Source organism: Agelaius tricolor, unplaced genomic scaffold (assembly GCF_023055355.1).
Source record: "Agelaius tricolor isolate 1412-34295 unplaced genomic scaffold, bAgeTri1.0.p SCAF_1, whole genome shotgun sequence".
NCBI lineage: Eukaryota > Metazoa > Chordata > Aves > Passeriformes > Icteridae > Agelaius > Agelaius tricolor.
This window is the reverse complement of record NW_027269261.1, coordinates 106920140-106936629: the sequence shown is the minus strand read 5'-3', so window position 1 is coordinate 106936629 and position 16490 is coordinate 106920140. Positions and strand designations below refer to the sequence as shown.

At 33.7% G+C, this 16490-nt stretch overlaps 1 protein-coding gene across 5 annotated transcripts in view; it reads right to left on the bottom strand.

The window, feature by feature from the left end:
• GRIK2 (glutamate ionotropic receptor kainate type subunit 2) overlaps positions 1–16490 on the bottom strand; it is a 356681-nt gene that overhangs the window by 196261 nt on the left and 143930 nt on the right. The gene's annotated exons all lie outside the window — the stretch shown is intronic.

Sequence of the window (16490 nt, the reverse complement as noted above, 5' to 3'; positions counted from 1 at the left end):
AATGCCTATCCCTCTAGCACATCTATTTATATCATAATGTGCAATCACCTCTCCATAAGAAATTCCATAGAAAATGTATGTTTTCCCAGCATGGTGCCTCCATTAGTACTTTCAACTACCTAGTGATATCAGAAGACTTAATTCTGTTCCATTACTGGCTGTTGAAGGTCTCGTATCTAATCTTGACCTATTTAATGGCTCACACTTGCTCAGAAAAAAAACTTTCTCCCCTTGTTTGCCTTCCCACAGGGCACTACTTGAATTGTGACTAAGTCACAAATAGATGTAGATAAATAATATTATCTTGCTAACTAGAGATCTCCAGGTCATATGAGGTTGATAGACTAGTGCTAGAATATATATGGGTTTTTTTCCTTTTGTTGTTTTTGCTTTTATTTGGTTTGGGTTTGTTTGGTAAAAATAAAAAAACAAACAACGCTTGGATTTTTGTTGTTGTTCACACAATGGAAAGACATATTGAAAACAAATAAATTGACCCATGAAGTTCTGCTTCTGCAGAGCAGCCCCTGGCTAATCTGAAAATGCTAAGGAACTTCATAAACATTTTTAGTATACTCTATACAATTAGGGACTTATCAACCCCAAAGTTCTGGAGGTTTGTCTACTTTTCTGACATACAGAACTGCTATATCTGTTTTAAGAATTCAAACCTACTTCCTCCCTCTTTCCATCTCTATCAAGAACGAAACTGTTCAGATTTAGAGAAAGCAACATGAAGATGATTTCATCAAGTCTCTGCAAAATATGCTCAGGTTGATCTGAACAGGTAAGGAGCGACAGTCTTCACTAAATATTGTCAGGAAGTAGTGTAGAGTGATGTAGTTCTAGATATGGTTTTTAACTTTACTACCTGAGCCCTAGCCAAACAGATGAATTGTTAAGAAGTTCCTTCATTGGGGGTAAAATCTGCTAGAGTTCACAATGAAAACACACTCTTGGATAGATTGAGAGAGTTCTGACAACTAACCTTCTGTGATCAGCCTTAAAAGCAGAAATGTTCTTGTGCTTTAGGCACAAAACAAGTAATGCTATTTACTTAAAGATTCTATGTATTCTTAGTGTATTTTTAGTTATTTTGTCAAAATATATCACCATTTTGGTGTTCATGTAATAACTGATTCAAGATAGGGCACCAAGGTAATTTAGTCCATATTAAATAGTGTCTCCTTACAGCTGCCGGCAAGGCAGATTAGAACTGTAAACACAATTTCAAATGTCGAAGAACAATAAAATAAAAACTGTGGAGAGATCTGTATGTGCAAAACTCACATACATCAGAAAGGAATAATTTCTTCTAAATTCAGCCATTTAAAATGGCCAGTCAATCTTTTAGGCTCCCTATAGACTCCTCCTCAGTAATATAGTCTATGTAACTGCTTTAGGAAAAAAATTCTCTATTTTTCCTGTACTGACTGAAAAGGCAATATAAGCAATTACTAGACATTTGAATTTGACATGGATTAAGTTAGGAGAGGCAAATTCCACACATACTGTTTAGGCATCTTCTTCATTAGGAGGTATGTATGTACAGTTCACTCTGAAGCACGGGCAAAGGATATTAAACTTGCTCTCTGGGCAGTTTATCTGCAAACAGAAACAAATGAAGCCTAAGACATGGCTGCCACCATTAAAGAATATGTCTGAATATGCCAAGCCACTGCTGGAAGACTTAGCAGACCACTAGTCATTCCTGGAAAGGTTCTACATGGTTTGCCACCAAGCTTTCTGGAAGGTTGCCAATTCAACAGCTGCAAAAAGGAGACAGGCACATTGACCTATGTCTGTGCAGCACAGACAAGCTGAATTCGTGATTCTCCTTATAATTAAATACAGCAAACCAGTCATGTTCTGACGAAAACCTGGAATTATTAGGTTTCTCATTGTTTCTTTTAATGGTGTGCTCATTATTTTAAATGCTTGGACCCTTTTAAATTCTCAGTACTTTTAAAGTTCATTTGTTTAGGACATAATCGTGTATGTGTGAATTGATAGCCGTAATGATCACCAATTTTAGCTTTCTTAAAAAGCTCACTAGCATGCCTTGTAAACATCAAGCAAAAGGACGTTTTAGAGGCTTCTAAGAGAGATATAAATATCACTGTATTGTTGCCTTGACTGAATGTGTTCACTGTGCATTTAGGTATTAGCATTAGTCTGATAATATCTTGACTGATATATTCTAACATACCTTCTGTGATATTGTGTTAGCTTAAAAATTGTATTTGAGACCACACTATATTAGATGAGGTTTTCTTGGAATTTGAAAAATTCACATGTCCCTTGAGATTAAAATTAATAAAACCTGCAGGAAGCAATGCAGATACTTCCCCCAAAATAAGAGGGTAATTTCTAGAAGAAAATTAAACATTGGTACTCTGGTCTACAAACTGTATTATATCTGTGTGATCAAGCTACAATTCATCATGAATATGAGGAAAGTTTTCAATTTCATGACTCTTAACTGGTGTTCTTTATTAAAAGGCTCCCTCAGATCTAACAGTGCTCTTCAAAGACCCTGGAGATTAACCTCTCAGAGGACAGCCACAGTTATTCAGTATAAAATAAAGATCATAAAGCAATTCAAGATGAAGAGACCACAGGACTTCCCTAGTCAAACACCTTGCACCTTTTACATTGTTTTCAGTAGACACCTGGTTCAGAACTTTATCAGGTTTTGAAAACCTGCATGGATGGAGACTACAACAACCTCTCTGAGCAATCCTTTCCACTGCTTTACTTTTCTTACAGTGAAAACATTTTTCCTTAAATCCAGTCAAAATCTCTCTCCTTGAGTTTATGCCTTTGCTCTCATGCTTATGCTATGCACTGCTGGAAATATCTTGTCTCTTCTTCTTGATAATCTCCCCACAGATGTTAGGGGGATGCTATTAGGTCTTAAAGAGCCCTTCCTTTCCACATACTTGTTCCCTCAACCTCTCCTCATTGCACAACTGCTCCAGCCCCTCGGTTCTGAAAATCTTGCTTACTGCTAATTTATATTCCCAGAAAAAGACCTTCAATATTTTTCTCTAACCAATATGATACCTAGTGTTCAGATAGTGAAGAGCCTCTCCTGGTGGTACTTTATCTCCCACTGCTCTACTGATGGATTTTCTCCCTTGATCTTACTTGAAAATCAATACAGGTCCCTGACACTCAGATTCTATCCAACAGCATTGAAAAAACTCAATGTAGAACATACAACCATTTAACTCAGAAAAGATCTTCAGCACCAAGGCCAGTCACTAAACTATGTCCCTTAACACCAGATTTACATTTTTAAATACCTCCAGGTATAGTGATTCAACCACTTTCCTCTGAAGCCTGTTCCAATGCTTAACAACTATTCTAGGACCAAATGTAAAAGGAACATGTGCTTGTATCCAAAAGATAAAGAAAAACCAACACACGCACATACATATATATATGTATATAAAACTCACTGATTTTCTACCAATGTGTTTTTTCCTGATTTTTTTAATGTCCAAACTAAACTTTGGTATGCGTACACTTTATTATGGCGTTCCACACTTTACAGTTTAACTATATTAATCTCTCAATTGTATATTTCCAAGTGTATCCCATCTGAGTTTTGTTGACTTTTTTATTTTTAGGAATGAGCCCTAAATGAAAATCTGATTTTATCGAGTTCAGAGTAATTTATTTATAATTAACAAATAATTCCATTTTTAACCTAACATAGCTGATTTTTTTAAATGAACACACGCACTACTTTATGTGGGTGCAGAAAATAATGCAGTTCTCACATTTTCCTCTTTCTCCAGACAAATTGTATTCATAATTTACTTTTTTACATTAATTTAAAATTGTACTTATAAATACTAATACATTTTTTTCCTAGCTAAATAAAGTATTTTTTCTTAACTCGTGCTTTATGTTCAGCTTTGTAAAGCTACCTGTAAAGCCCCTTTTTTTCCAATTTATAAATCAAATAAAAGTTTGCTTTATATAACACAGCTGCACTTGAGCCCTTACGACTTACTTTTCATCTAAAGAGAACATATTTCAAGATCTTCACATTTAAATTGTTTCAAAGCAATTTTCTAACATTGCTGGTGTCTGTCTCTAAACAATCTTTATTTAAGACACGTATTTAGTAAATGAATAGGCCAAATGTGCAACAGTAAAGTCAAAAAAATCTAAGCATGTTCATTGCTAAAATAAACACAGAGACAACACTCTCTGATGCAACCTAAGATAAATTTCATTTCTTTCATCTAGAATATTACATTAAGACTAAACCTAGCAAATTAAGGCAGAGAATCCTACTTCTACAAACATTAAAAGAAGAATATTTAATTTTTAAAAATAAGCTTGTAATATTATTTTCCTAGTTAATTTCCAAACTGTGGGAAATCTAGGCTAATCAAAATCATTAAGCACATCTTTGCTTTAGACAATGATATGATGACCTAACCGTTCCAAAGAAAGTGAAGCTTTTCTAATTGCTCCCAGATGTTGCTATAAATCTTTCACCCAAGACAGAAATGTCTCCTTACATAAATATTGACTTTAGTTTTGAAATTCGTGATCGTATAACAAACCTGAGGCTGAGGACTTTACATGAATGACGGTGGGCTTTGAACAGAAAGTGGTATGTCAGTATTTAAGTTTCTCTATTCAACTAGATGTTGAAAACAAATTTGCCCAACTCAATTTACCATGCAATTTAAGAAATAGTGCAAAGATGACATAATCAAAGAAACCAGTACTGATTAGAATCTTCATGAATGGGGAGCAGCCTTGCTGAAAGGGACTTGGAGGTCCTTGTGGACAAATAGCTGAAGATGAGCCAGCCACAAGGTGTTGCAGTAGCGGAGGAAAACTGGATCCTGGGCTGCATTCACAGGATCATTGCCAACAGAGATAGAGATGTGATCATCCCGCCCTACTCAACATCTGTCAGGCTGCATCTGAAGTACCCTGTCCAGTTACCATCCCCATTATTAAAAATTTAAAAAAGACTAAGCACAATGGATAGAGTCCAAAGGATCACCACAGAAATGATCAGAGGACTGATCAGAGGAAACCTGCACTCTGAGGGAAGACTGAAGGAGTTAGGGCTTTTCTCCCTGGAGAAGGGAAGGCTAAGGAGGGATCTCATAACAATGTTTCAGTACTAAAGGGGCAGCTACTACTAAAGAGGACAGAGATTTTCTTGGCAAAGACCTACATGAGGAGGAGGAAAAAGGACAATGGGTAGAAGATACAGTGGAAGAGGCTTAATGTTGAGAAAGAATTTGTTTACAGCAAGAACAATCAAAGGAACAACCTCCCCAGGGATATGATGAAGTTCTCACCACTGAAGATTTTCAAGACACAATTGGACAGAGTGTATCTTAGCTCCCTTTCCCATGAAAAGTTAGACAACATATTTCAAGATCCCTTCAAACCTGGGCCGTTCTGTGATTCTGCAAAATTCATTTGGCCAAAAGATGTCCATAGGTTTCCAATTTTCTCAGATGAGTTCAGAATAGACCAGTCAGGAAATATTGTGGACATCACCTTCTAAATTAGTCTATCAACTACATTAAATAACTAGCCAGCAATCCTCCAGCTGCAAAGCTGATGTTCCCTGACTTCAATTCTAGATGAACACTACTGCAAAACTGTCCACTCAGGAAGACCTCGTTCCAGCACCCATGGTAATATGAATCCCACTGTGTGAAGGGCCCAAAGGACTATAACAGAAATAATGAGCACTGTAACAAAAAAAATATGTTTTTTTTTAAATTATCATTTGAAGATTAACAAGCAAAAACCAATGCTTATTTTCAGTAATCTTGCAAAGATTATTCTTTTAAATACAGAGTTACTTTTATTTGAATTCTACTCACAATCTTACTCACACTTTGGAACTACATCAGAATAACCATCCTGAATTTTAAGCAAACAGAAGGTGAAGAAATCCAAAATAGTTTAAAGCTATCTAAAGTCTCATGCTGTTTCTTTTATGTAGACAACACTGAGAACAATCATGTCATCAGGCATCCATAATTTGAAAAATGGTGTTTTCTGAACTATGTCTGCTATCATGAAAACACTGAAAAAAATTGTCCCTTGCCATCAGAAATACCTTGAAATTCTCTCTCATTTTTTCCTCAAAATACGAAAGTGAAGAGGTATGACAAAGTAACTTACATAAAACATTTTTTATGAGTGACCTTTGAAGTCCCTTTTAAACTAATTATATACTTCACATTAAGTGTCAAAGTAGTCCACTTAACTTCAGCAGAACTACTTGGCAAGCTTTACATTTCTTTTTCAGCAAAAAAACAGTGAAGAGTTTGTTGAACTGAGGCCTCAATCAACAGCTCAATAAACAGACAGAATCATTAACATATCTATTGTTACATATGACAAACAGATAAAATGAAACTTTGTTTTTATAAGCAATAAATATAGAAACCTCATGCACAGAATATACTTTACAAAATAATGCTTTCCCAGTAGCATTTCACCACAAGGCTTGAACAAATTATACTACAGGATCAAAATAAGGAAATTCTGAAATTTTAGTGTTTATTTACAGGAAATTGCAAAGATTCTCGTCATCTGAATTAGGTTACAGCATTATCACTAGTATTAAAATACTATGCATATACTCAGGCCTTAGCAAGTGGGAGTATTAAATCTGAAATCTCTGTTTCACAACATCATGACACTTAATTCTCTTTAGTGCATCCAGTACATGTTTCTCACCTATCTCCTAGGCTCAATGTGACTTGGGAGAGTAGAGGCCTCATGTTCACAGAGGAAATATAGAAATGAAAGCATGTTAATTTTGTTTCCAGCCTGACATAAAGGTATTCTCATGGAGATTTGGGTGGATGCTTGAATTTTCCTAGGCGCTGTTTAACAGCTCTGTATGTGTGCTTGTGGCGCTTGTATTCCCTCTAGACTCCTTAAGTGGAAAGTACATTTGCTGCTACAATTCTACTTAAGGCTTGACTATGTCAAGCATATGGCATAATTTGAAATATGAAGAGACAAAACATTCACTAAAGGTGGGCAGACATGAATTTGGACTTTTAGGAGACTTTTGATCTTCTGAAGGGTCTGAAGGGTGGAGGCCAAGAAGAATACCCTGTGAATCTCTAAAGCTCTAAAATGAAGTCCATGATGTTCCGGACAGGAAATAACATTATCCCTTAGGAAAATTAATTTAAGAAATAACTACATATCTGGTCTTTATAATAAAGTCCCCATGAAGTCAATATGTACTATATGAACCCCCTAAAATGCAGAAAGTGTGCTGTGACTTGAGATAAGCAAAAATTAGGGAAAGTAATATCCCTTATCAGAGATAAATATATAAATATCTGGAAATTGGGAAAAAAAAAAGAAAAAGGCAAAAATTCAAGCAGATACAGGTCTTCAGCAGAGGATGTGGTATCCCCAGAAGCTTGTTTATTTCTGCCAGCTCTGTCAGCTAGTCCAGTAATTAACAAATATTAATTGGTAACAGACACAAAGAGCATATTCTTGGTTTTAATATATCAGAAGCATATAATGAATGAAAACTGTTCCAGCCTACCAAACAATATCCAAAACAACCACCTGAATATTCAGAGACAAATATTAACATATGATTTTCACCCTTTTCTGCTCCATTGCAGTATGTAGTGTTTGATACTTCAGTTTAAAATTAAATAAAAATTTAAAAGCAGCAGCTCTTCATCTGCTTACCCTATCTGAGCCTGGAATGCATGTAGCAAACTAAAGGTTAGCCAAATTACGCATAGGCTGATTTCCAAAGGGCAAGAATTTACCCAGAACATTCTTCTAAGTGTCACTATTAAGTGTAGTACATTGCCAGTCCTAACAGGCAGTGCCATTGTGAAGCTGATAAGCACACAGTACAGGCTAAATTGATGGCCCCATTTCTCCACAAATCATATTATTTACCTTGCTGCTTAACCTAGCATGCCCACACTGTCATCCTACAATGGTAGCCATAATGAGTCTTAGAGTTATTAATTCCTGCAGATAAGTCCACTGATTATCAGTTCTAATTTTTTCTGCCCCTCAAGGCAAGTTCTAAAAATTAGAGCAAAGAAGGAGAATGAAAGAAATATTTCTTTTGGTTCACTTTTCTTGAAAATTTACAATAACATGGTATATACATAAACTATTTATTTCAGAATGCATATACTGAGAAAAATGTCTTCATATTATCATGGAATTGCTTAGGTTGGAAAAGACCTTTAATATCAGCCAATTATTAATCCAGCACCGCCACTTTCACCACTAAACTATGTCCCTAAGTGCCATATTTACTAGACTTTAAATGCTTCCAAGGATGGTGTCTCCACCACTTCTCTAGGCAAGTTGTTCCATTTCTTGATCACTCTTTCTGGGAAGAAATTTTTCCTTATACACAATCTAAACCTCCCCTGGGATGACTTAAAGCCATTTCCTCTTGTTCTGTTGCTTGTTACTTGGCAGAAGAGACCAACACCCACCTGTCTACAACCTCCTTTCAGGCAGTTCTGGAGAGCAATAAGGCCTCCCCTGAGCCTCTTTCCCTCCAGGCTAAACAACTCCAGCTCCCTCATACACTCCTCATAAAACTTGTGCTCCAGACCCTTCACCTTCTTTAGAAACAGTCTTTGACGATTACAGTTTCTTAATTGCAGTCCTCAGACTAAATTTAATGCAGTGCAGACGTGTGCATATTTCCTGAGAAAAGGCACTCAGGTTCTTATCTCAAAAAGCAACCTATGCTTCAGCTGCTCTTCTGCACTGTGTAGGAGATCCTGCAGGTTGCACAAGCTCTGCCATTTCCCTACTTGCTGTTACTCTGAATTCCCTCTATTGCTTCGTAAAGACGTAGCAGCATGCAGATTGCTAACATGAAAGCATGATGTAAATCAATGGTAATCTTAGTATATTTATAAATATATACATGCATCCTCAAAAGACATCTGGAAGAATTCAATGAAATCTTCCATGGAAGAGAAACTGCAATTTCTACTAAATGCTGTATATAGCTTTCCTTTGGGATAGGATGATAGGTTTCTGATCTATCCTGTCTCTTAAAATTCTAAAAGTTACTGTATACAGTACTCAAATATTTAATAATGCAATTAATTCCCAAAATAGCTGACAAATCATTTCTAAAACATCTTACAGCATGAAATCCTGCATAGTCCTTAAACTCACAAAATTAACTGTGCCTAGGGGAGATTCTTAGCTTGTAATGCAGTAATGAGTAATTGTTTAGTATTTCCTTTGAAGTACACATTTGCTGCTACACTGTTACTAAACACATCTCATCAGCAAATCCAGAAAATTCTTTTAGCTAAAGGGATAATTACAAAGCTGTCTACATAAGAAGACATCCTCTTTGAAGCTCTAAATCAGAATCCAAGACTGTATTTCTGTAACCAGTATTTCTTTTTATTTTTATTGATCTTCTCACCCTCAGGAGCCTTAATAGCATCTTCTTTTCATCAAATCCTCCTGTCCAGTCACAGTGCCTGATAGCAGTTACTAAATTATTATTTAAGTAACTATTCCAAATACAACTGTTATTTCCATATTGTCATGTGCAGATAAGAGAATGAAGTTTCACAAATATCCTTTTACTATTAGGAAAACTAAATTACTAATTTGTATCAAGATATTCGACAGTTTGTACTGTCACTGAAAATACTGACATCAAGGATAAATGAAGTCAGACAAGCTCCAGAGAGAAAACCCTGAACTTCACCATAATTTTTTTTTCTTCCTTTATGAGGCATGCAAAAAAAATGGATTTTGGAGACCACAGATCAGAAACTATGAAATTAATGTAGAAAAATATTAGGTTAAATATATTGAAATAAATTGAAATAATAATAATAATAATAATAATAATAATAATAATAATAATAATAATAATAATAATAATAATAATAATAGAGTATATTTCCAGTTTTGTATCTCCCTGATTTCTTGAGTCAATAATTAAGAGCATCATTTTAACTCTATTTTTGTTTAATTGTAATACCTACACTTATTACAACTTCACTTTTTTTTAATTCATGCTTTTCCTTGGCTCATGCTGTTTCCTCAAATCTTGATTAAAATGGATTAGCAGCAGCTAGATAAAAATTACTGTGATGTGAGGGGGTAGGATTAATTTTTCTTTGGATGGTTGGATTAGGTTTTTCCTTGGAGTTTTTTGTTGTTGTTTGCTTGTTTCAATGTGGAGCAAAGAATCTGGGAAATTTACACATAGTTTTCAGTGCAGTATAACAGTGCCCTCAGTATTATTTAAGTCCAATTATCTGACACGGGAGTTATTTATTTCTTTCATGAAAAACATCATTAAGCCTTGGTTATATCATGATAGAAGAACTGAATCCCTTTTTGTAAATTTTGGATGTTTATGTTACAGACAATTCTTTCAACTTCAGGAGTCCTGGTTTCAGTGCCATAACTCTCCTAATCCTTTCAAAGTTTATAATACCAAAAAAGTACCCTTTCCAACATTAGTAGTTTAACCAAGCTAGTTTAACCAAAAATAAGCCAGAGAAATCTGTTGATTAATGTGCTCTTTCACCTGGTTACAGATGGCCATTTAGCATGGTCTTCGTGCATTGGTCCAATGCCTCACAAGGTTTTAGGTTTTTTGAACACATTATATCATTATTGTCCATCTATACTCAGTGTTTGACCACTTTTTAGCAATTCTTTGGCTTGACCTTGGATTCAAAAAAATTTCTGAGAATATTAAACTAACATACCCATAGAGCTAAGAAAGAGAACATTCAGATAAATTAGATTTTACAAAACAGTCATAAGGTTTAGACATAGAGAGGTTGCTTACTGGAATCTTTCTTGCAATCAGGGGAAAAAGAGAATAAACAAAGAATATATTGTATAAATGCATCCCCCAAGTCTTAAGGTGTGCAAATATGGAGACCTAATTAAGGAAAAATAGCTACACATTTACAAATCCAACATTATTCTCTCTTTCATTTCCATTCTCAAATACCAAAGGAATTGTAACTGATTTTTACTGTATCTCTTAAAATGGCTAGTTTCAAAATGAATTTCCTAGGCAGCTCTGTGAGTAAATGCATTTGTACATTCCTTCAATTAAGGACAATTTATGAAGGTATTAGAATCTCTCCTCATTATCTTTGCATTTTCTTTGCAGTTACATACTTAAAGAAAACTGAATCTATTTTCCTTATCTGAGGAAGTCTATACACCAGCTTTAAAAATTTCAAAACTTTATGAATAAAATTTCATCTCCCTTTTTTGAAGCAAATGAAAATCCTATACACAGAAATGAACCATAAATCCATTCTCCATATGCAAAAAATCTCTAGCATTTTGCCAACAGTATTTAATATCATTCTAAATTTCAGGGGTGTTTTTCAACAGTCATTTTCATTTACTGAGAAGATAACCAAGAAAAAAAAAAGGCAAAAATAATTAGGAATGAAAAGAGAAAACGCTCATCTAAATAATGCTCCATTCCACCAGTCAGTACACAAAATGCATCAGCTGCAAACTGTGATTTTTCTGGGGTAAACACTTAAATATTGACCTTGGCTCTTGCATTCAAGAAGCACCACAGTGCTTCTCTGCACCTCCCATATATAGCTACTAAAGTGGGCATTAAAAAATAGAAAAAAAAGAACAATCTTTTCTATATAAGAAGAAAGCTGAGAGCTGAATTGGATGATAGGCAAAAGCAATTAGTAAGGAAAACTTTATGTTAATTAAGCAGCAGGGCTTGTTAGGTCATCTTAATTATGCATGCTAAATTCTGACTTGAGGCACAGAAAACTGTGAAGATTAATAGTTGAGGAGTAAAAGAATTCTGAACTCATAACACTTTATTTATGCTCTATTTTGCTTGGCGTGAATCATGGTTGTCATATATAAATGTGGAAGTGTATTTATGCTCAGGGTTTTATGCGTTTTTTCTTCTATCTGTGTAATGCTTGTACAGACTCAGTAAGTAAACAATACTAAAGTTTCTTTAAAATATTATGTTGCCCATCTGTTTTCCAGAATATTTTTCTACTTATACAGTACAGAGGCCAATATTGTTAGAACTTAATAAAAATATTGTCATAATAATTAAGTATCATTTTTACATTTTGCAGGAAAGTTCAAAATTGATTTTTTACTCCAGGCTTAAATAAGGATGAACCCCTACAAATCTAAACTTTGTAAGGAAAAAAACCAGCTGAAGTTACACTAATTAAATATTTTTATTTCATTATGGTATATTTGGGGTTTTTATTAACTTGTAAGTTCATTTTTCCAGAAGAAATCATAATCTGGTTGAAATATAATCTGGTTTTATTAATGCCAAGTCATTCCATTTCAGTGGTTGCTAAGTACCAATCACTTTCAAATTTCAGAATTCATTATGAAGTTGGTGGAAAATAACAGTAATTAGTATATAATATATCAGAGAATTGTTTAAACAGCTTCAATCTAGTTAGAAGTTGCTTAATACTGGGATAACACAAGGTTCAAATGCTAACAACCCACCCTGTCCAGAGTCTAACCTTCTAAAAGTGCTTTTTGAACTGCTAAAAAGAAAGAATATGTGGTGAGAAACAGGGAAATGAGTGAATGAATTGATGTTTGCCCATTTCAATTTGGCAGAGTAGCCATTCTGGAATTTACTTGGAAATATGTAAGTCAAATTTTAAAAAACTTGCTTACATGTATTGCTGATTCAAGTCAGGAAGTGTAAGATCAAGTGAGAACTAATTTAAAAGTTTGCCTAGTCTGAAAAAAAAAAAACAGATTTGGATTTAAAATGGACAAAAATGCATTTTTTCTTTCCTTTGGCTTTTTCCACTCAAGTAACAAGAAGAAACAAGAAGAAACAGATAAATAGATACTGAAAAGTTAGATACAGTTAATTCCACTAGAAATAAAGATAAGGTATTGCAGTTTGACCTTTGACTCTTCATTTCTCCTGCAATTTTCTAAAGGTATGGTTTATTACCTCTGGCAAAATTGTTACTGTATAAATTCCTGTAATTTTATTATAAGAAATAACAGCCATGGCATGTACCAGTTTCATTTGATGTTTACTTTTATAAGCACTATTTTTCTTTATTCCTGTTAGTAAGAGTATGATGATACAAAAAAAAATGGTCAAAGTAAATACAAGACTGCTAAGAATACTTAAAATAAAAGACTTAAAATAAAAAGGAGATTACTAATTTAAGAAATAAATACAACTATTTAAGTAGCTTTATAAGCTATACCATGTCTGCACATGCATACATGCATAAGTGTGTGACAGATAAAAGGATACAGATACACTTGAATAGCAACACATTTTGATTATTATTTCTACATTATGAGGAAAAGTATCATTTTGATTGTCCTCAGACATTAAGAAATATGAAAGAGCAATCAAATGCACAAATTAGGTCTATAAGTATGTGAATGATGATAGAGAAATGTCTTCAATCAGAGTAGACCCGTGAGTTTTCCACAGGACTTCTATGTATCATATTAAAAGTACATTCACATTTTTCTTTAATATAAATTAGTTTAGCCCTTTAAAGAAATAATTTTTATAAACATTTACACAAGCACTTTTATCTCAAGAAGACTGTGCAAAGTGTGAATAGTCTGAAACAATATGGCAAGCAATTTTCAACATTTCTACAGGTATGGTGGAGCCATGGAAAAACAAAGCCAATTGTACTGTAGTTACTCTCCTAAATCATAGAATGCATTTATTTTCTTTGATGTACCAATAAGTAAACATTTATTACTAGAATTTTTCAATATGGTAGCATTGATTGAATAGTTTAATTTTATTTTTCCAAAGTGAATGCAAAGAAATTCTTAAGAAATCCTGAGAGTGAAATGTGATTGAAAATTTGATTTTGATCCTTTTTCCCCTCAGGTGTGCTAAACCATCACCTTTTTCAGAGCTATGCTGAGGAACAGCTTAGAAACAAAGAAAAAACTATCATAACTGAACTCAATAGGATTCAGGAAATTTTATACCAATTTTTATTCCATTAGGATGCTAAAAGGTAAATTAATTAGGAGAAAAATTATATACTAGTTAGACAATTATACAAGCCTGGAGAAAAGACTTTGAAACAACAATTAATACTGGGAACTCTATGAATCATAAATAAGGAAAAGCAATGTCAGAATTACATTGATAGTTCTAACTGTCATAAGGGCGAAGTCAACATGGTGAAAAAATCTGGCATAGAAGTACCTTACACAAACACCACTGGAGCTTAAAAACTTTGCAATTCATAACTGCCTGCTTTTACACCACCAGAAAAGAGCTAGTCTTCACTAAAGTCTCTAAATGCTTTATACAAACTTCAGAATTTTATTTGGAACAAGTTTTAGGTGTTTTAAACCTGATTAAATGGCATTTAGCTGTGTGGTTCAAGCTCTCATTAAGCAGTCTTCTTGCTAATTTTTTCTGATTAAGCTGTAGCCATTATCAACCAGTGAAAATTAAACACATTTCCAGTCCAGCCCAGCCCAGATCAGTTAGAGTACTCCATAGCACCTTTATCTGTGAAGAATCTTTGATTTCCAAGTCTATTTTTGACTTTAAATACACATGAACAGTGACATGAAAGTCAAATTTTACACACTCAACTGATTTTACAACTTCCCTGATAATAAGTCGATAAAATGTTTTATTCTGGGCACAGAAAGAACATTGCGCAATGACATCATGATTTGACTTTCCTTCACACCGCCCAAATGGACACGCTCTGGATGATTTTTTGTATCTAAGGACCAGATCAAAAAAAATCCGTAAACTTATAATGTTTGCCAAGATTATTAGCCCTTTAAATAAAATTTAAATACTATCTGCATCTCTCAGGTACTTAAAACCCAGGTAATCAAAGCACATTTAAATGCTTAATCCACAAAAAGAATGACCATAAAATATTCATCACAGTCTGTATCAACACTTGGTTCCACTTGGAGCATAGAGGGCTCTTACAGGTCCAGAAGAGAAGCCACTATGTTTTTCATGCACTTTTTTGTACTTTTCTATCCTGAGGCAAAGTAATGATGTAAAATATTATTCTTACAGAGTCGTATAATAGCAATTATAGGGTTCTGCTGCACATCAGAAGGTTTTCTGAGAAGAGCACCTTCTTTACAGCACCACAGGAGATGAAAAACTTTCAACTGGCCCGCAGAACTCTATTCCAATATTTATTATTCCATTATATTTCACCATGGCCATATGTTCTCATAAAATAACTATCACTACTGATCTTTGTAAATATCCAAAGGTCTGAGATCAGTCACATCTTTGATCAGTACATAAAATATACAACTACAATGAATGAGAAGAAATTATGCAAATTTTAAATTCAAAAAGGTAAAAAAAAGAATTGAGAGTATTAATGCAAACAAGGAAGCATGAAAGAATGACTTACAGTAATAAGTAGCAGCTATATATAAACCAGATGTGGGCTTCACACAATTTTCAGATTTTGGGGGTTAATTTGCTTTTTTGAAATTATTTACAGAAATGAACAAAATAATTTTAAACTACCATGTGATGCAGTCTGTAAAGTGCAAGGAAATTAGTAAACAAATTAAATTTAAAATGTTTCAAATTATCATGTTCAAAACATTATATACAGCAAGTACTTTAAAAAAGTATTTTTCCCTAAAAAGGGTGATTTTCTAGAAAAAAATTAAACTAACTTAATAAAATATTGATTGCAATTTAGTACCTAATATCTATAAGATCATTAAATCTTATCAGTAGAAAAAAAATGTTGATTAAATGTCTTATGTGGAATAATTAACACAATCTAGGCATCTTATATATTACTAAAATACCTGTCTTCAAGAAATAAAATTTTCTATTTTTCAAATTGAAAAGCCTAAAAAAAACCAAACAAAAAAACCACCTAACAACAACAACAAAAAAAAAATTACCAACAAATAAAAAACAAAGTCAAACAAAACCCAACTACCTAAATTGCTAAGGGGCCAAAGCGGAAAATCTTTCAACAAATTTGAAGACTAAAGCTGACCTAATGTAGAATATCTTTTAAAATAATTTCCTTCCTGATATTATAATTCCAGATCGAATTCCAACTAACGAGCAGAAACTCACCAAAACCTAGCAATGAAAGTTTGTTTGCAGGAATATAGCTGAGATTTTTATGAACTGAAGGGAGGCCAAAGACTAGTGACAAAATGGAAGGAAAAAAATGAAAACAAAAAAACAGATTAATTATCAGATGAATCTGAAAGAACAGAAAGGACAAAAGATAGTAATGAGGTCCTGTTCATAATATTAATAAAATATTTTAAAACCTGATTCATGCAAACATTAGAAAGTACACATTATTAATGATTGAATCTTAAATGAATAAGGCACGAAATGTAGAGAAAGAGATAATTTTCATTAGCTTGATTTTTTTCCCATAAAAAAATTTCACCAGCAAATTAAGGAA